This window comes from Lepisma saccharinum, chromosome 27 (assembly GCF_977018435.1).
Source record: "Lepisma saccharinum chromosome 27, izLepSacc3.1, whole genome shotgun sequence".
Lineage (NCBI taxonomy): Eukaryota > Metazoa > Arthropoda > Insecta > Zygentoma > Lepismatidae > Lepisma > Lepisma saccharinum.
In genome coordinates, this window is record NC_139255.1 from 46,478,451 (window position 1) to 46,502,749 (window position 24,299).

The window sequence follows — 24,299 nt, forward strand, 5'->3', positions numbered from 1 at the left end:
GAAGTAATCATCTTTTCTATCCTTTTCCATGCATTACTTTGAGACGGGATTTCTTGGTTTGCAAATCTCTGAAATAGCGCCACCTAGTGGAGGCTGGTCTCGCCAATTTGACCACGATTTGGAGCAAAGTGGAATTAATAGAGATGTGCCCGTTTAGGGATTTCGGAAATTTTCGTGTTGCGTAGTTAAATATAAAGATATTTGAGCCTCGGAATTAAGAAAATATCCGGAAAATGGCCTAAAATGCCTTATTTGATAAAAAAAACACAGAATGCCCAACAAATTCATCTTAAAAACATTATCAGAAAACAAGTAAATCTGGCTTTACCAGAAAGTGTACTAGAATTTGCAAAGCCATCAAAATCTTAGACATTAAATTTGTGCAAATCGACTTGTCAATTAATATTTTCTAATGATAATTCAACTTAATTATTGAAGCAGCAAACTCAAAACTTATGACTTAAAATTTGGAAAAATAATTCTCGAAACAAAATTATTATTTTATTACCACTCCAGATACAATATGTTGAAATTAGGCCTATCATCTAACTGTGAGTTGTAGTATGTTACTAAGATTTTATGCAAGTTTTCAAAAAGAAATGACCGACGATTTTCGTCTAGCACACTTTTATACATACAAAAGATACGTTCAACATCAACTGCCACAGGAAAAAAATGAACATTTTAACAAATCGTTAAATATAAAGATATTTAAGCTTCAGAGGTAAAGAAAATAACACAAAAATGGGTTTAAAATGCCTTATTGGACGAAAAAAGCACAAAGTGACCCAACAAATCAATCTTAAGAACCTTAATTTATAATTAAACAAGTAAATCTGGCTTTACCAGAAAATGTATCAGAAGTTGCAAAACCACACACAGAACTCAAAATGTGTCCTGTGACACATCAACGTTCATAAACTGCAAATGATGCACTGTTTGGTGTGTCAAAATGCACACAGAAATGCATAATAGGGCACTTTTATCAGTTGGTGTTCCGTGTGGAGCATTAAAAATGCATTAATTGGGAAGATGATTTCAAGGATAACAAAATTTCACTTTTAATGCATCAGTTGACACAGCTAAATGTGTAATTTCCCAATTGAATAACACCGAATTTTGCACATTAATGCGAAAAACGCCGCAAAATATGCCATATAAACTTGGAATAACACTTCTTCTGTTAAAAAGAAACTACCTCAAACGCTAGTTGGTGATAGTTCGATTCAACAAAATATTATCACGCTTCATTTATTACAGTTTGGCGCAGACGTATTGACAGTGTTCAATCTCGTCCTGAAATAGAATTCGCTCGGGGGCGGATCTTACCAGAAATTTCATAGGAACGGGGAAGTTTTCAGACAGAAGCACGTCTGTTGTGTTTCGGAGGGATGTGGGGGGGGGTGTATGTGTGTGTACCCAAAGCGGTCCCAGTGGGATATTTTGGCATTGTTAGGGAAATGTGATGTGTATGATAGTGTTCAAAGATTTGGGTGTTATCATTCAATAAACATTTCATATTTGTTGGCTGATGAGATGAGTTTTCCAAATAAAAGAATTATGGTCATTCCTTAAAAAGGTAAGCCATATTTATTTTGTCATTATAACTAAAATTTGTCTCAATTTTCCAGAACTAAAGCAATGTGAAAATCTTAAGCATAGAAGGGACAGTAAAAATGCATGTAAAAATAACTTTGAAATTAAGGGGAAAATAAAATTAAAACTTGAGGTTCCTAGTTATTGGAGTCAACATATATGTGTCAATTGGCACGTTTTAAGTTCTGTGTGCACCAAAATCATATTTTTAGTTTTGAAATTAGACATTTTCGCCTGCAGTAATGTTACCGCCAAGATTGACTACCCACTTGAACAATGCTTGTCGTGGGTAATGGACATTTTGATGCTTCGTGTGAACCATACCTTCGTGCGACTTTCGCACCCTTATGAACTTAACACTCCAAATAATACCATCCTCGCTTCAGCTCAGGAGTTCATTTCCCACCCTACTATTTATTACTGTCGAGATATTTTTTGTGGGAGAGCGTGCGCGAAGCCTTAATAACATCGTGGAAAGGAATTTTCGTACCCGGTCCCTCAAGAGTATCACACAGACAGGATAAATAAAAAGAAGGTAAATGTCCCGTCTCTCGCACCGCAAGCGAAGAACAATGGTTTCGAGATTATGTAGCACGGCCTCGTCGTTAAAGTTGATTGCAATGCCATAGTGGTTCATCCAGGGTTGTGAATTACCAGTCTCTAGGGCAATCCTCTACTGTTGAACCTTTGCCATTGGTTCGTTTCCTCGAGTTGTTCATGAACTGGTCCAAAGATCCGTTCCTATAGCCATTGGAGCAGTTGCCTTTCAATTATTGGGAAGGGGAATAAAAATATATTCAAGTGTCTCAGGAATAATAATAATAATAATAATGTTTAAATTAAAATAATTGTATTATAACTAGGGACATTGAATTTTCGCGATGCGCAAAATCTCGAAATGTGAAAAAAAGATTCAATTTTGAACATTCTGCACGTAACTACACCCCCAATGGTGAAATATGCATGAGTTTTTTTGGCAGAAGTAATGCGAAATGTGTGTTTTTCCACGAAATTAACGCTTTTTCGCGAAATAACCGTAGAAGTAGAAAACACGCAAAAACCGGCAATTTAGGTTGTCGATTTGTAACGAAACGTTTGCCTAAAGTTTCCTAACACTTGCAGCTGAAGAACAATGGTGTCATTTGTTTATCATCATGTGATTTTCAACATGTGTTTGTGTATGTGCAGTAGTGATTATTTTATTTGTTGTACAGCAAGGATATCCTTTAAATACATACAATGAATAAATCACTTGAGATATGCAATTTAAAAATGAAGTGATTTTGTGTTGATGTTTTCTTTTTGGTTGGACAGCTAAGTACTTGTGTATGTGTACAGTATATAAAAATGAAGTAGTTTATCAATTTATAGCTCTCTTGTATGTTGTTTCCTCTCATAATGAAAAAGTGTGTGCCATTTTTTTTCCACCGCTGGTATATACCGCTGATCTAACATTTTATTTACCGCTCTCCTCAGTTTTTATTTACCATAAATTTGTCTCCCTAATTATAACTATATTGAATTAATAAATACAAATTAAAATTAATATTATATTATTATTGCATGAATAGGTAAAAAGATGGTATAGAAATATAACCACGTACTCATTATCTAGCTTTCGTTTAGTTGAAATCGACATAATTTACATAAAAACAAGTGCCCAGGTAAAGAAATTAATGTCAAAGAGATGAAGACGAATATTTACTGAATAACAAAAAAGAATGTTAGATCCAGTTGGTGAAAAGTAAAGTTTCTCATTAATATTTTGTGCATATTATCATAAATAGTATAGTGCAAGCATAAGTCTTTCGGGGAGGGGCGGTCCGGACTCCCTGGACCCCCACCCTAAATGCGTCCTTGGGTGTATAATACATTGATATCAATGAACCCCATAATTTAACACATTTTAATGGGGATGACTTTGAAGTGAACCTTCTTGGTCGTCTCACAGTCTTGGCCCCCAAAGATCCCAAATCTAGGTTTGGGCATGGCTGAGTGTTGGTGCCCTTCATCTAATCATTATTCAACAAGGGTCCTCCAGAGAGTGCAGTTTATATTGCTGTCCCCTTGTAATTAATGGATCCTGGGTTCGATTCAAGGTGGAGACACATTGCTTCAGAACCATTTTAAACTGTAGGTTCCGTCTCGGTTAGACTCGAGGAGCATAACGCGGACAACTTTGCAGTAAGCATTTTTTTTGTATGTTATTGCGAGATTAGATCTACATTTTTCTCTTTGGAGGCTGACAGGAACTAGACTGGAGTGTTGTCACGAAAGACCTAAAACTAGACTGAAGCAGAAGGGGCGACTCTCATGAGGGTAGACCTCGTCCTCCGAAGACCTGTGAGGGTGAGGGCGAAGTCAGTCCGTGACGGTGAAAGGCGAGTCGTGAGGGTGAGGGCAAAGTCAACCCGTGTGGCACTACGTAGCTAGTATTTGTGAGTTAACTAATCATTTGACCTCTTGAACACAGGTGTATGTTTACTAATGAAGAATGGCAATAAGCAAACCAGTATTACTGGACACTTTTTTAAAATCACAAAGTTGAAATGGAAGGACCAATTCAGTTTGCCTTATCATATTATTGCTTTCGCGATTGGTTTCAAGTTTTTCTGCTTTGTTTCAACCTTGTTCAGTTTCTGGAACTTGCAGATAAGAAAGGCTTTAATAAGGGTTGTTGCCCTTCTCACATCCGCAGGAAGAGAAGTGGAAAAGTAAAAAAAAAAAGAAGAAGAGAAAATGGAAAACAGAACGCAAACTGGTTCTTACCGGTTCCCATTCGTTGTTGCTGCTGGTGTTTTCCCTGGCGTCTGGTTCATGAAATTGGCTTCTTACCAATCGCTGCTTGGCTTTGCTTAAGTTGCTTAGTCGCAGTGATTCTTCAGGTGGATGGAAACGCAACTAGATTGTAGCAGTCTTTGCTGGATGAGGTCATGGCGACTTTTCTGCTTGAAGTAATCCATTCACACGCTACGACGTCAGAGGTCCCGGGCTCCAATGCCGGACTGTTATTTGCAGGGTGTCCACCAGGCAAGAAATTTTGCTTTCGGTCAAGATTTTTTTAAATACAGTATAGTGAACTTCATTGTGATATACCTGTACTGGAACTTAATAAACTTGAATATTTGGAAATGTAAAATTGTACAGTAAAACCTCGTTAATCCGGACTAATGGGGGGATAAGTTGACCGCTTTAAAGAAAGTCCGGATTAACTGAAATAACCTAAAAGAACAGTAGAAAGTGCATTAAAACTCCGTTTATAGCAACAAAACACGTTTATTATGGTGTATTTAAAGGGCATAGGCCTAAATACACTATACAGTACATACATACAATTCTAATATAATACTGGGTCTTCCCCAATGGCGCAGTGGTAGCGTCGTCGCCTTGTAGTCAATGGGTCCCGGGTTCGATACCCAGTGGAGGCACAAGTGGTTCGGATCCCACTTTAAACTGTAGGTCCAGTCCCGATTAGCCTTACTGTGCATAAAGTGGACTTAAAACACCAACTCAACTCTAATATAATACTAAAAAACAGTAATTGAACGTTGAACCCCTATCAAAATATATCTACAAAGTCTCCGGGAAACAGAATTTCATCATTGGTTTACTGCCTTTTCTATGGTAAGTTCTCTTGTTGACTTCTAGACACATTTAAAACCTTTCCTTTTTGGGGGGGGGGGGGCTTTTGCCTGTCCGGATTAAGCGAAGTTCGGCTAATCGGGGTCCGGATTAACGAGATTTTACTGTACTACGTTCGAGACCGATACGAGAATGAAACGGATGTTTACAAATAGAATCAAGACCTTTAACGAGACAGACATTTACAATTCGTCTTGTCTCTGGAGCTCTTAAGCGATTTAAGAATTATTGTATGGGCATGTAGAACAGCGCGTTCATCTATTCTTCCCTTTGAATAAGCTTCTGAAGCTGGAAGGTGCCTGTTATGCGTGAGACCCAGGTTCGATCCTTGAAATCTTTCTCATAGTTATTCACTTGTTTCAGAAGTACAGAAGTGTATATATATTATTTGTGGAAGCGTACACGGTCAATTTCTTACGCTCTAGGAACATTCTTGTGTCATTTCTATCGGAAGGAACAGCCAAGCTTATTTTCTGAAACAGCCATTTCCTACACAGGTTCAAGGTCTTATGTTGCAACCTGTTCGTCTCTTTGAAATGCAAGAGGCGGCGCTTAAGGATGCTCAACGTGATTGCCCGACCTCCGCGCAAGGTCACACAAAGGTCATTGCTTCAATTTAAAAGCCAGTGGAACTCTTTAAGTCTGGTCTTCCAGCGTATTGAAATCCGTAACATACTTATTTCAGAACTAATTTTCGGTTTTGCTTGTTTTGAAGGCAGTGAATTGATTTGTCAGTGCGCTTGCGTGATATTCGTGGCCGTCAGCACCATCTATCGGAATGGCATGAAATGCTTGAGCACTAAACTGACTCGGACCACAGATAGAACGTATCATCTGTGCTCGGACGATACCGACATAAAAGATTTCAAGTTAGACTCTCACATCAGCGGCCGGGTGAATATCATTTAATCAAATTCACCATTAAAAGCGTGCAAAGGAACGATTTAACGTCAAAATTTCATAAATTAAGAGTTGGCCAAAATTTATTTCACTGAACACAGTCTAGTCTTGTCTTGTGAGCACATGCATTATTCGAAATACGTCAAATCGATGTTTGTTCACCAATTATCACAGTTAAACATGTAATGTTGGTTTCTTTGAAATGCACGAACTTATTTTATGCTCTTGAATTTGTTTCTGGAGATAAACAATTGTGCACATTTGCCTCAATTGACGCATTTTCTGTTTTTTGTGTAGTAAGAAACCTTCAGCTTTCATCGATAGCTTTGTTGTTTAACACTGTCTCTTTGAAATCAGGGGATCGCGAATTAAAGTGTGTGTGAAATTAAAAGCATGCACCTAGATCAATACCAGTAAATATTTTAAGTTCTTGTTGCTTGGGCTACGTCAATTATATTAATATAACAAAAGTACTTCATGAATGAGTTTCAAAACATGTTTTTTGTTCTATTAGACAGATACCCTCCCCCCGCGCGCTGTCTCAGTAAATCTTAAAGCAAAACAATTTTGATTCGTTAGGCGAAATTTTTACACACCTTAAATCCCAATTTACCTTCGAAATAGCGTATTAACTATCTCAAGGAGAACGGATGATCCTTTTTCTAACTGTCGCCCACTAGGTTAATGGCTCGAAGGGCTATCAGCTAATTTTAGAGGTCAAAAATCACCGGGTAATCGCCAAGTTCTCGACGACTTATTTTTGTTTTTGAAGTCTCAGGAGGTGGGGGGGGGGGGTGTTGTCCCCCTTCACCATTCTTTATCCACCCATACGTCCTAGTCTTGATTTATCTCGCATTGATCTCGAAATTTAGACACGCTATCGAGACTTATCTCGTCTGTGCGGAACTTGGCAGGGGCTGGGGGTGGCACTTGCCCCTCAGATTTATGTAAATTTACAAGTTAAGGGTAAATTTCTATACCTCCCGGTATAGCAATTAATAAATATTTGCATTTGTTATTTTGCATGTAAAAGTTATTAGCAAAATGGTCGTGGACGCTATTTTTAAGGGATAGGAAACTTTTGGATTCTTAACCCAAGCCAAGGTCTCAAGTTACGCCGTGTAACATCCCTAAAAATTGAGCTGTTTTCAGACGGCTTATTTTCGTACATCGTCCACCTTGTTTTCGTAAATGAGCTGAAGACTGTCATAACACTCCCCCCCCCCCCTGCGACTGTTGTTGAGAAAGGAAAAATACCTGCAGAGTGCAAAACGTGCCCCTCGTTTTAAAAATACAGTTGTGGCTTTCACTAGGAAGCGTTAAATATATCGCAGATTGCGAAACAGGTCTGCTTGTACCTCACGGGAAAGCAGTCCGTCCTCCTACCTATTACCTCAGTAATCAGGTGACCAGATACAAGTTCATTGACCTTCCTGTCATTTTTACCCCTGGCTGCTCTTCGCCCTTTTCCGGTCTTTGATCGCCGAGGCTAAGAACTTTCATAAGACTGAATTGTAATCGGCATTTGTAGGCGTATTACTTTATAATTGTAATATGCAAAATTGTAGTCGGGAAAGGAAAAAAAAGGTTCTGAAAATGTTACCAAAAAGGTGCTGATAAAATGCCTTTATTCAATGCTCTCTTTTTTCTACACCTTCTGTATATAATGCGCGCGGACCGCACAGAGAACTGTGGTTGCGCGCGGACCGCGTAGAGAACTGAGTTTCTGCGAATAGGTTTTGTTGAAGTTTGTGTTTTTTCTCGCGGGTTTTTCTACATTACCTTGGGAACTATTGGGGTTGCAGTGATTATATTATACCATCTTATAGCTCTCGTTCTGCTCTACAAAATGAGACTATAGGATTTGTTTAGCTGCTCAAGAAGAGTGAAAAATAATTAATTTTTCTGTCCAATTTTTTAGAAAAAAATGAAACAGAAGGAAGTAGAAAGGTGCTGAGAAGGTAAAAATGGGATTAATGTGCTAATCTCACGAAAGGGTGCAACCAAGTGTGTTAATTTTACTTGATTTCATGTCCTAAAATACACATCTCAAGCGATCGGTATGAAAACAGCTATATTTTTGGAAAGGTGCTGCACCTTAAAATCTGTTCCCTATTTATAATTGTTACATTTACTCAGTTGCCTATGTGGCCAAGGGCGTCTACTGTTCGATTCTTGCCACTGAAGATCTCGTATTCGATTCCAGAGTAAATGCCCTTTGACACACCCTTTCCCATTTGGATTGATTGATTCGCTTTTCTGCCACTTTTGGTTAATCGCGACGCTACAGCCGGATTGCGCACACTATTCCGGTTTTATCAGTGGTATCTGATAAGCTGTCACAATGTACAGGATTGCGCACAAAAAAATGAGGCGATGTTGTCAGTTGTAAAAATGTTCTCAAGCCGTTCTCACTTCTGTTGTTTGTTTGTGTGTGTGTGTGGACTTACACGTGTTTTTGCTGGAAGGGTAGCATTAGATAGGCATAGAGGATGAACCTGATTGGTGGACTAGAATGTAATGGTCGGTGTATCTCCGTATTTATACCGAAGGTCACGAGCTTCGATTGACAGAAGTGTTTGTTGTGCAGTCATTAACCTAACCTAACTTTTGAGTTTGAGTAAATTGGTATGAAAATTGTATCTTGATAACATCAATAGTGACTCACTGTATTGTATAAATTGGTATGAAAATTGTATATGAACTTGCTACATTTACTGGTCAAATTAGGCTATATTTTTTTATTTAATCCTTAAGACATTTACCATTTTATTTCTAATTTCTCTCTCTCTCTTCTTGTCTAAAGAAAAAAAAACAGTTTTGCGCACAGACTTTAAAGCTATCAAAATCTGTGCAAAACAGGTCAGTGATATTTGTGGGCAATCCTGGATCTAAAGTGTGCGCAATTCGGTTGCGGCGAATCGCGAAGATGAGGATGAATGATGAAAGGATACTCACAAACAGACAAGGACAGCACACAACAGAAGCCGAACAGAAGATTATACTGTCTGTGAGCCCCAGAGCCTTAGTTGTAGTTAGTCTGCAAAATGTCGGTTCGAATCCCGACCTGGGCATGGATGTTTGTGAGTGTTCATTCATCACATCATCACTCATCCCCATCTTTGCAAATTAGACAAAAGTGACACAAGAAGCGAAGTAAAATAAAGCAAAATCAAGCAATCTATAAGAAGCAGAGCATCCCCGTATTCAAAACATCGCTAAATCGTGCGAGAAAGCTGGAAATGGGGCGGGGGTGGGACAAAGTGTAAGAAATTGTTACTGATTCTATCCACCTGTTCAAGTGGCTCCGGCGCCCACCCAGCGTCGTATAAAGTGGGTACCTGGAGGATACTCGGGAGGGTAAAGGCGGTCAAGGGGCGTGGTGCTGATCACATTACCCCTATCTTCGGTCGTGATCAAGAAAGTGTGGGGCCCTAACCTCACACCCCCTATACGCCTTCATGGCGTGGTGCATAGCACAGGAGAGCACTTTACCTTTTTTTCTCTATCGAATGTTCACACGCTGACGAAAAACAATTTTCTAACTTACGCTGTACTGCAATTTGAACTTAGAATCTTCAAAATTTCGTACATGCAAACTTAAAGAAAGGTAATATTACAGCATAAGATCACAGTCGCCAGGCTAAATATTTTAGTCGCCATGGCGACCTGGTGACCGCGATTTTTCGAGCCCTGTTTATTTGTAATATTTACGACAAAATTGTGATTTCAATCTTTTGACTTATCGGCATGGTTGTTAAAGCTCCAGTAACCCATAAATTCCAATGTGATCTATTGGGTCCCGCTCCAGGACCGGAACCTTTATTCTCGCACAATTTAAATTCGGTCCAACTTGCGTATTGTTACATTGAAAAAAGGTTCCTGGACCGTATTTAAATTCAGTCTGAAAAAAGGTTCCTGGATCGTATTTAAATTCAGTCTGAGAAAAGGTTCCTGGACCGTATTGAAATTCAGTCTGAAAAAAGGTTCCTGGACCGTATTTAAATTCAGTCTGAAAAAAGGTTCCTGGATCGTATTGAAATTCAGTCTGAAAAAAGGTTCCTGGACCGTATTGAAATTCAGTCTGAAAAAAGGTTCCTGGACCGTATTTAAATTCAGTCTGAAAAAGGTTCCTGGACCGTATTTAAATTCAGTCTGAAAAAAGGTTCCTGGTTCGTATTGAAATTCAGTCTGAAAAAGGGTTCCTGGACCGTATTTAAATTCAGTCTGAAAAAAGCTTCCTGGACCGTATTGAAATTCAGTCTGAAAAATGGTTCCTGGACCGTATTTAAATTCAGTCTGAAAAAAGGTTCCTGGATCGTATTTAAATTCAGTCTGAAAAAAGGTTCCTGGACCGTATTTAAATTCAGTCTGAAAAAAGGTTCCTGGACCGTATTTAAATTCAGTCTGAAAAAAGGTTCCTGGACCGTATTGAAATTCAGTCTGAAAAAAGGTTCCTGGACCGTATTGAAATTCAGTCTGAAAAAAGGTTCCTGGACCGTATTGAAATTCAGTCTGAAAAAAGGTTCCTGGACCGTATTGAAATTCAGTCTGAAAAAAGGTTCCTGGACCGTATTGAAATTCAGTCTGAAAAAAGGTTCCTGGACCGTATTTAAATTCAGTCTGAAAAAAGGTTCCTGGACCGTATTTAAATTCAGTCTGAAAAAAGGTTCCTGGACCGTATTGAAATTCAGTCTGAAAACAGGTTCCTGGACCGTATTGAAATTCAGTCTGAAAAAAGGTTCCTGGACCGTATTGAAATTCAGTCTGAAAAAAGGTTCCTGGACCGTATTGAAATTCAGTCTGAAAAAAGGTTCCTGGACCGTATTGAAATTCAGTCTAAAAAAAGGTTCCTGGACCGTATTGAAATTCAGTCTGAAAAAAGGTTCCTGGACCGTATTTAAATTCAGTCTGAAAAATGGTTCCTGGACCGTATTTAAATTCAGTCTGAAAAATGGTTCCTGGACCGTATTTAAATTCAGTCTGAAAAATGGTTCCTGGACCGTATTTAAATTCAGTCTGAAAAAAGGTTCCTGGACCGTATTTAAATTCAGTCTGCAAAAAGGTTCCTGGACCGTATTGAAATTCAGTCTGAGAAAAGGTTCCTGGACCGTATTGAAATTCAGTCTGAGAAAAGGTTCCTGGACCGTATTGAAATTCAGTCTGAAAAAAGGTTCCTGGACCGTATTGAAATTCAGTCTGAAAAAAGGTTCGTGGACCGTATTGAAATTCAGTCTGAAAAAAGGTTCCTGGACCGTATTGAAATTCAGTCTGAAAAAAGGTCCCTGGACCGTATTTAAATTCAGTCTGAAAAAAGGTCCCTGGACCGTATTGAAATTCAGTCTGAAAAAAGGTCCCTGGACCGTATTTAAATTCAGTCTGAAAAAAGGTTCCTGGACCGTATTTAAATTCAGTCTGAAATAAGGTTCCTGGACCGTATTGAAATTCAGTCTGAAAAATGGTTCCTGGACCGTATTTAAATTCAGTCTGAAAAATGGTTCCTGGACCGTATTTAAATTCAGTCTGAAAAAAGGTTCCTGGACCGTATTGAAATTCAGTCTGAAAAAAGGTTCCTGGACCGTATTGAAATTCAGTCTGAAAAAAGGTTCCTGGACCGTATTGAAATTCAGTCTGAAAAAAGGTTCCTGGACCGTATTGAAATTCAGTCTGAAAAAAGGTTCCTGGACCGTATTGAAATTCAGTCTGAAAAAAGGTTCCTGGACCGTATTGAAATTCAGTCTGAAAAAAGGTTCCTGGACCGTATTGAAATTCAGTCTGAAAAAAGGTTCCTGGACCGTATTGAAATTCAGTCTGAAAAAAGGTTCCTGGACCGTATTGAAATTCAGTCTGAAAAAAGGTTCCTGGACCGTATTGAAATTCAGTCTGAAAAAAGGTTCCTGGACCGTATTGAAATTCAGTCTGAAAAAAGGTTCCTGGACCGTATTGAAATTCAGTCTGAAAAAAGGTTCCTGGACCGTATTGAAATTCAGTCTGAAAAAAGGTTCCTGGACCGTATTGAAATTCAGTCTGAAAAAAGGTTCCTGGACCGTATTTAAATTCAGTCTGAAAAAAGGTTCCTTGACCGTATTTAAATTCAGTCTGAAAAAAGGTTCCTGGACCGTATTTAAATTCAGCCGAAAAAAGGTTCCTGGACCGTATTGAAATTCAGTCCGAAAAAAGGTTCCTGGACCGTATTGAAATTCAGTCTGAAAAAAGGTTCCTGGACCGTATTGAAATTCAGTCTGAAAAAAGGTTCCTGGACCGTATTGAAATTCAGTCTGAAAAAAGGTTCCTGGACCGTATTTAAATTCAGTCTGAAAAAAGGTTCCTGGACCGTATTGAAATTCAGTCTGAAAAAAGGTTCCTGGACCGTATTTAAATTCTGTCTGAAAAAAGGTTCCTGGACCGTATTTAAATTCAGTCTGAAAAATGGTTCCTGGACCGTATTTAAATTCAGTCTGAAAAAAGGTTCCTGGACCGTATTTATATTCAGTCTGAAAAAAGGTTCCTGGACCGTATTGAAATTCAGTCTGAAAAAAGGTTCCAGGACCGTATTGAAATTCAGTCTGAAAAAAGGTTCCTGGACCGTATTGAAATTCAGTCTGAAAAAAGGTTCCTGGACCGTATTGAAATTCAGTCTGAAAAAAGGTTCCTGGACCGTATTGAAATTCAGTCTGAAAAAAGGTTCCTGGACCGTATTGAAATTCAGTCTGAAAAAAGGTTCCTGGACCGTATTGAAATTCAGTCTGAAAAAAGGTTCCTGGACCGTATTTAAATTCAGTCTGAAAAAAGGTTCCTGGACCGTATTTAGATTCAGTCTGAAAAAAGGTTCCTGGATCGTATTGAAATTCAGTCTGAAAAAAGGTTCCTGGACCGTATTTAAATTCAGTCTGAAAAAAGGTTCCTGGATCATATTTAAATTCAGTCTGAAAAAAGGTTCCTGCATCGTATTTAAATTCAGTCTGGAAAAAGGTTCCTGGACCGTATTTAAATTCAGTCTGAAAAAAGGTTCCTGGACCGTATTTAAATTCAGTCTGAAAAAAGGTTCCTGGACCGTATTGAAATTCAGTCTGAAAAATGGTTCCTGGACCGTATTTAAATTGTCTGAAAAAAGGTTCCTGGATCGTATTTAAATTCAGTCTGAAAAAAGGTTCCTGGACCGTATTGAAATTCAGTCTGAAAAAAGGTTCCTGGACCGTATTGAAATTCAGTCTGAAAAAAGGTTCCTGGACCGTATTGAAATTCAGTCTGAAAAAAGGTTCCTGGACCGTATTGAAATTCAGTCTGAAAAAAGGTTCCTGGACCATATTGAAATTCAGTCTGAAAAAAGGTTCCTGGACCGTATTGAAATTCAGTCTGAAAAAAGGTTCCTGGACCGTATTTAAATTCAGTCTGAAAAATGGTTCCTGGACCGTATTTAAATTCAGTCTGAAAAAAGGTTCCTGGACCGTATTTAAATTCAGTCTGAAAAAAGGTTCCTGGACCGTATTGAAATTCAGTCAGAAAAAAGCTTCCTGGACCGTATTGAAATTTAGTCTGAAAAAAGGTTCCTGGACCGTATTGAAATTCTGTCTGAAAAAAGGTTCCTGGACCGTATTTAAATTCAGTCTGAAAAAAGGTTCCTGGATCGTATTGAAATTCAGTCTGAAAAAAGGTTCCTGGACCGTATTTAAATTCAGTCTGAAAAAAGGTTCCTGGATCGTATTTAAATTCAGTCTGAAAAATGGTTCCTGGATCGTATTTAAATTCAGTCTGAAAAAAGGTTCCTGGATCGTATTTAAATTCAGTCTGAAAAAAGGTTCCTGGACCGTATTTAAATTCAGTCTGAAAAAAGGTTCCTGGACCGTATTTAAATTCAGTCTGAAAAAAGGTTCCTGGACCGTATTGAAATTCAGTCTGAAAAAAGGTTCCTGGACCGTATTTAAATTCAGTCTGAAAAAAGGTTCCTGGACCGTATTGAAATTCAGTCTGAAAAAAGGTTCCTGTACCGTATTGAAATTCAGTCTGAAAAAAGGTTCCTGGACCGTATTGAAATTCAGTCTGAAAAAAGGTTCCTGGACCGTATTGAAATTCAGTCTGAAAAAAGGTTCCTGGACCGTATTGAAATTCAGTCTGAAAAAAGGTTCCTGTACCGTATTGAAATTCAGTCTGAAAAAAGGTTCCTGGACCGTATTGAAATTCAGTCTGAAAAAAGGTTCCTGGACCGTATTGAAATTCAGTCTGAAAAAAGGTTCCTGGACCGTATTGAAATTCAGTCTGAAAAAAGGTTCCTGGACCGTATTGAAATTCAGTCTGAAAAAAGGTTCCTGGACCGTATTGAAATTCAGTCTGAAAAAAGGTTCCTGGACCGTATTTAAATTCAGTCTGAAAAAAGGTTCCTTGACCGTATTTAAATTCAGTCTGAAAAAAGGTTCCTGGACCGTATTTAAATTCAGTCTGAAAAAAGGTTCCTGGACCGTATTGAAATTCAGTCCGAAAAAAGGTTCCTGGACCGTATTGAAATTCAGTCTGAAAAAAGGTTCCTGGACCGTATTGAAATTCAGTCTGAAAAAAGGTTCCTGGACCGTATTGAAATTCAGTCTGAAAAAAGGTTCCTGGACCGTATTTAAATTCAGTCTGAAAAAAGGTTCCTGGACCGTATTGAAATTCAGTCTGAAAAAAGGTTCCTGGACCGTATTGAAATTCAGTCTGAAAAAAGGTTCCTGGACCGTATTTAAATTCAGTCTGAAAAATGGTTCCTGGACCGTATTTAAATTCAGTCTGAAAAAAGGTTCCTGGACCGTATTTATATTCAGTCTGAAAAAAGGTTCCTGGACCGTATTGAAATTCAGTCTGAAAAAAGGTTCCAGGACCGTATTGAAATTCAGTCTGAAAAAAGGTTCCTGGACCGTATTGAAATTCAGTCTGAAAAAAGGTTAATGGACCGTATTGAAATTCAGTCTGAAAAAAGGTTCCTGGACCGTATTGAAATTCAGTCTGAAAAAAGGTTCCTGGACCGTATTGAAATTCAGTCTGAAAAAAGGTTCCTGGACCGTATTTAAATTCAGTCTGAAAAAAGGTTCCTGGACCGTATTTAGATTCAGTCTGAAAAAAGGTTCCTGGATCGTATTGAAATTCAGTCTGAAAAAAGGTTCCTGGATCGTATTGAAATTCAGTCTGAAAAAAGGTTCCTGGACCGTATTTAAATTCAGTCTGAAAAAAGGTTCCTGGATCGTATTTAAATTCAGTCTGAAAAAAGGTTCCTGCATCGTATTTAAATTCAGTCTGGAAAAAGGTTCCTGGACCGTATTTAAATTCAGTCTGGAAAAAGGTTCCTGGACCGTATTTAAATTCAGTCTGAAAAAAGGTTCCTGGACCGTATTGAAATTCAGTCTGAAAAATGGTTCCTGGACCGTATTTAAATTGTCTGAAAAAAGGTTCCTGGATCGTATTTAAATTCAGTCTGAAAAAAGGTTCCTGGACCGTATTGAAATTCAGTCTGAAAAAAGGTTCCTGGACCGTATTGAAATTCAGTCTGAAAAAAGGTTCCTGGACCGTATTGAAATTCAGTCTGAAAAAAGGTTCCTGGACCGTATTGAAATTCAGTCTGAAAAAAGGTTCCTGGACCGTATTGAAATTCAGTCTGAAAAAAGGTTCCTGGACCGTATTGAAATTCAGTCTGAAAAAAGGTTCCTGGACCGTATTTAAATTCAGTCTGAAAAATGGTTCCTGGACCGTATTTAAATTCAGTCTGAAAAAAGGTTCCTGGACCGTATTTAAATTCAGTCTGAAAAAAGGTTCCTGGACCGTATTGAAATTCAGTCAGAAAAAAGCTTCCTGGACCGTATTGAAATTTAGTCTGAAAAAAGGTTCCTGGACCGTATTGAAATTCTGTCTGAAAAAAGGTTCCTGGACCGTATTTAAATTCAGTCTGAAAAAAGGTTCCTGGATCGTATTGAAATTCAGTCTGAAAAAAGGTTCCTGGACCGTATTTAAATTCAGTCTGAAAAAAGGTTCCTGGATCGTATTTAAATTCAGTCTGAAAAAAGGTTCCTGGATCGTATTTAAATTCAGTCTGAAAAAAGGTTCCTGGATCGTATTTAAATTCAGTCTGAAAAAAGGTTCCTGGACCGTATTTAAATTCAGTCTGAAAAAAGGTTCCTGGACCGTATTTAAATTCAGTCTGAAAAAAGGTTCCTGGACCGTATTGAAATTCAGTCTGAAAAAAGGTTCCTGGACCGTATTTAAATTCAGTCTGAAAAAAGGTTCCTGGACCGTATTGAAATTCAGTCTGAAAAAAGTTCCTGGACCGTATTGAAATTCAGTCTGAAAAAAGGTTCCTGGACCGTATTGAAATTCAGTCTGAAAAAAGGTTCCTGGACCGTATTGAAATTCAGTCTGAAAAAAGGTTCCTGGACCGTATTGAAATTCAGTCTGAAAAAAGGTTCCTGGACCGTATTGAAATTCAGTCTGAAAAACGGTTCCTGGACCGTATTTAAATTCAGTCTGAAAAACGGTTCCTGGACCGTATTGAAATTCAGTCTGAAAAAAGGTTCCTGGACCGTATTGAAATTCAGTCTGAAAAAAGGTTCCTGGACCGTATTTAAATTCAGCCGAAAAAAAGGTTCCTGGACCGTATTTAAATTCAGTCTGAAAAAAGGTTCCTGGACCGTATTGAAATTCAGTCTGAAAAAGGTTCCTGGACCGTATTGAAATTCAGTCTGAAAAAAGGTTCCTGGACCGTATTGAAATTCAGTCTGAAAAAAGGTTCCTGGACCGTATTGAAATTCAGTCTGAAAAAAGGTTCCTGGACCGTATTGAAATTCAGTCTGAAAAAAGGTTCCTGGACCGTATTTAAATTCAGTCTGAAAAAAAGGTTCCTGGACCGTATTGAAATTCAGTCTGAAAAAGGTTCCTGGACCGTATTGAAATTCAGTCTGAAAAAAGGTTCCTGGACCGTATTGAAATTCAGTCTGAAAAAAGGTTCCTGGACCGTATTTAAATTCAGCCGAAAAAAAGGTTCCTGGACCGTATTTAAATTCAGCCGAAAAAAAGGTTCCTGGACCGTATTTAAATTCAGTCTGAAAAAAAGGTTCCTGGACCGTATTTAAATTCAGTTTGAAAAAAAGGTTCCTGGACCGTATTTAAATTCAGTCTGAAAAAAGGTTCCTGGACCGTATTGAAATTCAGTCTGAAAAAAGGTTCCTGGACCGTATTTAAATTCAGCCGAAAAAAAGGTTCCTGGACCGTATTTAAATTCAGCCGAAAAAAAGGTTCCTGGACCGTATTTAAATTCAGTCTGAACAAAAGGTTCCTGGACCGTATTTAAATTCAGTCTGAAAAAAAGGTTTCTGGACCGTATTGAAATTCAGTCTGAAAAAAAGGTTTCTGGACCGTATTGAAATTCAGTCTGAAAAAAAGGTTTCTGGACCGTATTTAAATTCAGTCTGAAAAAAGGTTCCTGGACCGTATTTAAATTCAGCCGGAAAAAAGGTTCCTGGACCGAATTGAAATAATTTGCACAGAAAAAAAGGGTTCTTTTCTGTTCAGAACCCATTTACGCCTGCCGATTTTCTCCTGGACCGGAATTCAATTTATTTAAAAATCCTGAACGATTAACAACCCTACTTATCGGTTCTCGATGTTTGAGTTTTGTAGCGGTTAGCCAAAAGTGATAGACAAGCGGACATTAACTAAATCCATCAATCAAGTTGAGTTGTTTCTTTAAAGTCCACTTTATGCACACATAGGCTAATAAGGACTATAGTTTAAAGTGTACCGAACCCGGGGCCATTTGATTTCAAGGCATGTTTAAGTATAGGTATATATTTTTTCCTTGGTTTGCGTCGCTTTTCTGTTACTTTTGGTCTAATCGCGTCGATGAAACTGACGCTCTTGTGAGCACTCATGTCCAGTTTAGACTGGAAGCGCCACCTAGTAATGAAAATCGTGAGCGAATCACTTAACATGCTTGGCTATAGAGAGACACTATAATATGTGTCCGCATGGGCGTAACCAAAATTTCTTTTCGGCTGGGGCCCCACTTTTCGATAAAGAAAGGTTGATATGGTGTATTTCACTTGGCTATTCTGCCACTTTTGGATAGTCGCGAAGATGAGGATGCGATGTGATGAAGGGACACTCACAAACAAGGGCACCCGGAGGATTTTTTCTCAGGGGGGGCAGTGACAGAAGCTTTAACTACTACTTTTATTATTCTTGCTATTATTACTTCTATTCTTTTTATTTTTGTTATTTTTATTACATTACTACTCGTGTTACTGCTACTACTAAAGTAAAGTAAAAGTAAAGTGCTCCCCTGTGCTTTGCACCACGCCATGAAGGCCTATAGGGGGTGTGGGGTTAGGACTCCACACTTTCTTGATCTCGGCCGAGCTGGGGGTAATGTGATCAGCACCACGCCCCTGGCCGCCTTTACCCCCAAGAGTTGCCTCCAGGTACCCACTTTATACGACGCTGGGCAGGCGACGGAGCCGCTTCAACAGGTTGAAAAAGTTCCGGTTCTCACCCGCCGGGATCGAACCAAGGTCTCTCGCATGGTAGTCAGTCGCCCTAACAACTGAGCTACCATGGCTTCATTACTGCTACTACTACTTATGTTTTTTTTTTAAATTATATACATTTGCAATATCCATTGTATATGTGTATACAATTTGCATAACTGTATACTTAACATTAATTCATGCAGGACAAAAAGCTGTTTTTTATAGTTAGATAATCAGTGTAAAATAGATTGTAAGCTTAAATGTAACCCTATTTCAATAATAATAATAGTTGCTGTAATTTACGACCTGTCACAGAAAACAATACATTTTGTTATAAAATATCTCTACAATTTCCCCATTCAAAATACATTAACTCTTTCCAGAAATCTGAGGGGGGAGATTTCAAGCCGGGTCCCCTGATCCTAGCGCACTGTGGTAACCTCTCCGCCACTGAGGCAGGCTTGCGCGCCAGTAATATGCCCTCAACGTAAAACAAAATCCTTCAAGCGAAATTGATATCCGTTTCCCCCGCATGATCTAACCTGCCTCCAAGCTACCTTCCCATTGGCTACCGATAGGCCAGTCAAAGGTGCATCAACCTATTGTGCTAAGTGACTTAACATGTACGGAGCAATTATTCTGATAACTTGTCTACACCCCACAATGCTTCTGCATGGTCTCTGGCAACAGGTTCTTGACAAGGAAAGCTTACGCGTGTGCTTCGAAAATAAAAACTTGTTCCCTAATCCCCCACTCCCCTTTCAGGAAGCTACTCGATATGCTTTCTAGATGTAAATACTGAGGCATCGTCACGCTAATGCAACCACAAGCTATGTTTACGGGTAGTGAAATCATGCACTTGGTTTGCTTCGCGTCGCGTTTTGCTGCCTTGTTAATCGCGGCGATTTGATATCCTCTCCTTTGTTTTAATACCTTTCCTTTCACTCCACTATTGTCAAAATTTAAAATAAACAAGAGTACAAAACGAACAGAATATACAGGGTGATACAAAAGTCGTAGGTGATGATAAACCCTACCAGACAACCCAGGCGTCTTAGCCAACTGGGAGCGTTGAATTCAAGCAGTAGCAATTGTCCGGAATTCCTTCGTTGTTGCCACTGCAACTCGGTGCTTGTATTTTATTATTTATGCTAAGAGAACTTGAACTTATGAAGCCTAACCTAAAAACATTGTCAGAACACAAAGGACGGAGCTTGACCAAAAAGGTGTATGGTTTGCGTGCGATGAGTGAGACCTGCTGCTGATCCACCGCCAGATTTGTACAGTAGAAAGCATAAATAATACGATGCAAAATCGTCAATCATCTTGTTAATTCACATTGTTTTGCTCAATACGAATTTCAAGAACTGAAACAAAACAACAACAAAGATGCTAACAGGCTCTGCACCAGCATCAGCTCAATTGCATTGCCTAAAGTCATGTACACTCCTGTTCACATAAAGTGACACTTTGTAGGTTTGAATAGTTGAAGAATGTGCCACTTTATCTGAACAAGAGTGTACAATGCAAGAGAAAAGTCTGTGAAATTAGTGGTGGACAATTTGCCTGGTAATACTTATAATTCATTCATTCCACTGTTCACTCTCCTCGTTTACTAGTTCCGCATTCGTTTCTTTGCACAGCACTTTTGTCCAATGTCGATGTAATTGTACATTTTAACAAAGACGCTGTATAAAGAAGTGAGGTGAGTTACCTCTGACCTGAGAGCAGTGGCGCTATTGTCGCTTTTAAAATTCACTTGGAATTGTGCAGTTCGCATGACTTCCGAGAGCACACATCGTGGCGCTAGAGTACTGGGGGAGAGGGGTCATATAAGCGGTTCAGATACATTTTCAACCTGTAGGCCCAATCCTTTTTACCTTGTGTACTCATAATGAGGACTTCAAACTTTGTTTATCAACCGTCATATTCCCACAATATTTCACGTAACGGTAGTATTCCACTTTTTACGACCCTCAAAATAAATTTATTGTTGTTTTTTATATAATTATACGCCTGGAAATCTCACAGACCTGACCTCGATTCCGTAAGACTCAAATTAAGGAACTGGCGTATTGTTTTGTGCTCTGTCCCTATTATCATGCGATAATGCTACATGGAGTCAAGAAAAAAGTCCCGTTAGATGTCACCACTGTTATCTCTGGTTTATTTGAACCTCAACTGGGACACTATGGTAAGGACATGAAAACAGGATGACGTCCAAGTTACTCAAAACACGTTAGGGCAATATTGTAAACCCCACCCACATTTCAAAATAATCCATGGCAGTCATTGGGTTCCAAAACTGGGGTGGCAAAGACACTTTACTTCCCTTTTTAGATAAGGTTTAGCATAGTTCGAGGGCAAAAGTGGCCAAAAATGGGGGGCGGGGGGGACTGCTTCCCTAATCGCCGCCACTGGTAATATTTTTTACTATTTTAGTTCTTTTAATAACACAAATTTACAGGTTACTTAGCTTATGTTCAGTTATTCATTATTTTCATTATTAATATTTAATTTCGTGAGTTAAATTTTTGTAGTATTTATTGCAAGGAAATTCGTTTATAAATGTCAGCTAACTTTACTTTTATTTAATATTAAATAAATAATGTATTAATTTTATTTTTATTAGCAGTAAAATGGCTCTCAAATAACGTACAATTTCACCACGGATAGTGTGATTTTTTGTCAGATTCATTCCTACTAAATGTTCACACTTTTATTTATTGGACATTGAAGAAAACTATATGTGATGGAGTGAAGAGTTTTATTTTCTTTGAAATTTATTTTCACAAAAGATTACAATAATCTGAGATGTGTATTTATTCATTTATTTATTAATCTAACAGTAAGTATGAATATTCCAGTAATCACTAAAATCCATAAGAAAACACGGTTAAAGAAGGATTATTTAATTATCGCCATCTGTTGCTAAAAATGAATAAAGAAAGATTTGTGTAACTTACCAACACGTGGCAATGATTAATGGGGGCAATATATATTGCTCGGACCCGCGAATGGGGGTGGGGAAAAACTGTTAGCTTTATAAGCATAGATATGCTTCGAAAAGTGCTATAAAAGTTTCAGCCCTCTCAGGATACGAGTGGGGTGAACCACATGTGGTGGGGGGCGAGGAGGCAAATCATCATAAAGATAGGTTTTTAAACGAAATGTGACTATGGCATTGAAGAAAATTTGGTAGTAGATATTGGGGACGATGTACAGAAATCACTTATTCTGTAAAGATTGGTAGTCACCTCGAAAGTGATTTTAATCCAAGATGGCGTCTGCTTTTCAAAATGGCAACCATGCATGCAGGAACCAATTTAGGTTGTATTTTGGTGTTGGAAATATGGAGTAATGAGTTAAATGAATTGCGTTAAGTATTTCCAGCTTGCATTGTTGTGGTTAGTAAGAATGTCGTCTACCTGTAGAACTCACTAAACTATTACTATTCATCATTCCTGGTGATAAAGCATGACGCGTACCTCTATTATCTGTTCAGGCACCCATCGACCCGGGCGCATGCGCGATATACCACAGTGCGAAAGTTTGGAAATATCGAATTACAAGGAAACTTTCAGGAATTCGCCATACCATCTATTTTATTTCTTTCTCTGTAGGTTTAGCTACTGGCATCCACAATGTGACTTTTGGAGGCGATCTTGGATTCCAGTTCCGGAGAAGACATTTTTTTACCTTTCGCCTGTATTCTAATTTATCATTCTCATATCTCAGATAATGGAAGTGCTACTGCAGTAGCCATTAAAAGCAAGGAAAACACAAGAAATGTATCAATGAATTAGGAAAATAGACATTTGAAACTCGATACCAGACAGAAATATGCATTGGAGATGTACTAAGAAGATGTGTAGCTTGTGAGAAATAGGGATGGATGATAACGCGATATATCGTCAATAACATATTGTCACAGACGATACAATACGATATTTTTCCGTATTGTGATATCGGCGAAATATCGTCTCCACGATATATATCGCCAAAATATCGTACCACCGAGTTATTTGAACCCACCGCCACTGGTCACCTTGTAAGATCTAACAATCGAAATAAACTTTACGAGAATTGAGAAACGTCGTAACAAAAATAACTCTTCCACTGTCTCAAGAAATGCACTTGAAATTCAGCTTTGCCGCAACGATCAGACGCAGACGTTTAAAAAAATGAAGGGGAGGGAAACACGTTTCCCTTGGTACTGTTCGTCACGGTCCGGCTAATGTGCTTGTTAATGTGAGGATCGGGGTAAATGTACTGAGGTATGCAACGGTAGGAGGATAGCTTCGGATTGGGAGAGAGAGAAGGCATGACGAAAAAAAAGCAAGGTTGCTTGAAAGCGTGATGACGATGAAGCCTCAGAGAAGCCAGCAGAGGTCAGTGAGCTGGAAATGCATGACTTTCATACTGAAGACGCGAGAGTAGTTGCGATGGACGCCGCAGTTGTGGAAATGGCGCTACTGTTGCCATTTTTGCTTTTCCGGCGGTGGCGCCACGTGGAGGCACAAGGGGAGAATATTTTCTGGGGGTAGTTGCATTTATATACCCCTAAATAACATACAAAAGCCAAGTTTGGGCTTAAAGAGTATTTTTTTTCATATTTGTTGGGTGCTCTTAGGGAGAAGGTGGACTGGTCCCCCCATTGACCCCCCCTCTGGGGCCTCCACTGACTGTTACTCTTCAGATGTAATGTTAGAGTTCCAACTGACGTGGAACAGTCAAGGAAAATGAAGTGTTTTTGCACTTGCTACGATTTGTAAATAAAAACAAGTACAGCTTGTTTCTTGAACCAGTTTCTTGACAGAAGACACTATTATGTTTAAAAATGGTCATACTTTGAATAATGATGAATAAACTTTATTCTCTTGAGTAAACATGAAATGCAGTTTAACACTTGTTTGTTATGAAGTGATAGGCAACATAACGTCTGGCGTCGTTTTGGATTGTCGTATCGGGTGCTATATTCGCTTGCGTTCAGACTAAGATACCAGAGTGGTGGTTAGAATGACAGAATGGTGTTATGATATCATTTTCTATTCCATCGAAAGTTTGATATTCCCAAGATAACAAATCAAAAAATACTCCCATATGCCCAATGCATTTCTCCTTGCCTCCTGGCAGTGTTGCCAAACCTGGTGCGCATAAAAGAGCTAAATGTCACCTTAAATGGAGTTAAAACTGACTTTCAAGGAGCTAGATTTACGAAGTGCTTCCTAGAGTAATGTTAGTTGTCAAAGGGGTGGGGGCGCTGCTATTACCGTTCACTCTAAATTGATGACAATTTATTCTTAGTTTCACCATCTAGATCCGGCGGCATCACCCATCTCATGGTCGTACGAAATCGAAAATAATGGATTCCCTGATAACAATATTATGCCAATTTCACGTCAACACGGCGCTATATATATATATATAAAAAAATATAGCTGGGGATATAAGAGGGGATGGGGCGACGCAGCCAATATAACAATATCACGTCACGTGAAAAATTTATAATCATGGCAAAAGTTGGTCTATGTGGGCAAAAGCCAGTGATGGTATCATAGTGAGGTACGGGGGCGAGCGCCCCAGTTCACAGGCAAACGAGTGCACGAAAGAGCCGGATCTGGCTCCAAGAGAGCTAATAAACAAGAACAATACCACGAAATCATTTTTAGTAGA

At 38.7% G+C, this 24,299-nt stretch overlaps 1 protein-coding gene across 1 annotated transcript in view; it reads left to right on the forward strand.

The window, feature by feature from the left end:
• Positions 1–24,299, forward strand: part of fus (epithelial splicing regulatory protein fusilli) — a 267,610-nt gene that overhangs the window by 39,039 nt on the left and 204,272 nt on the right.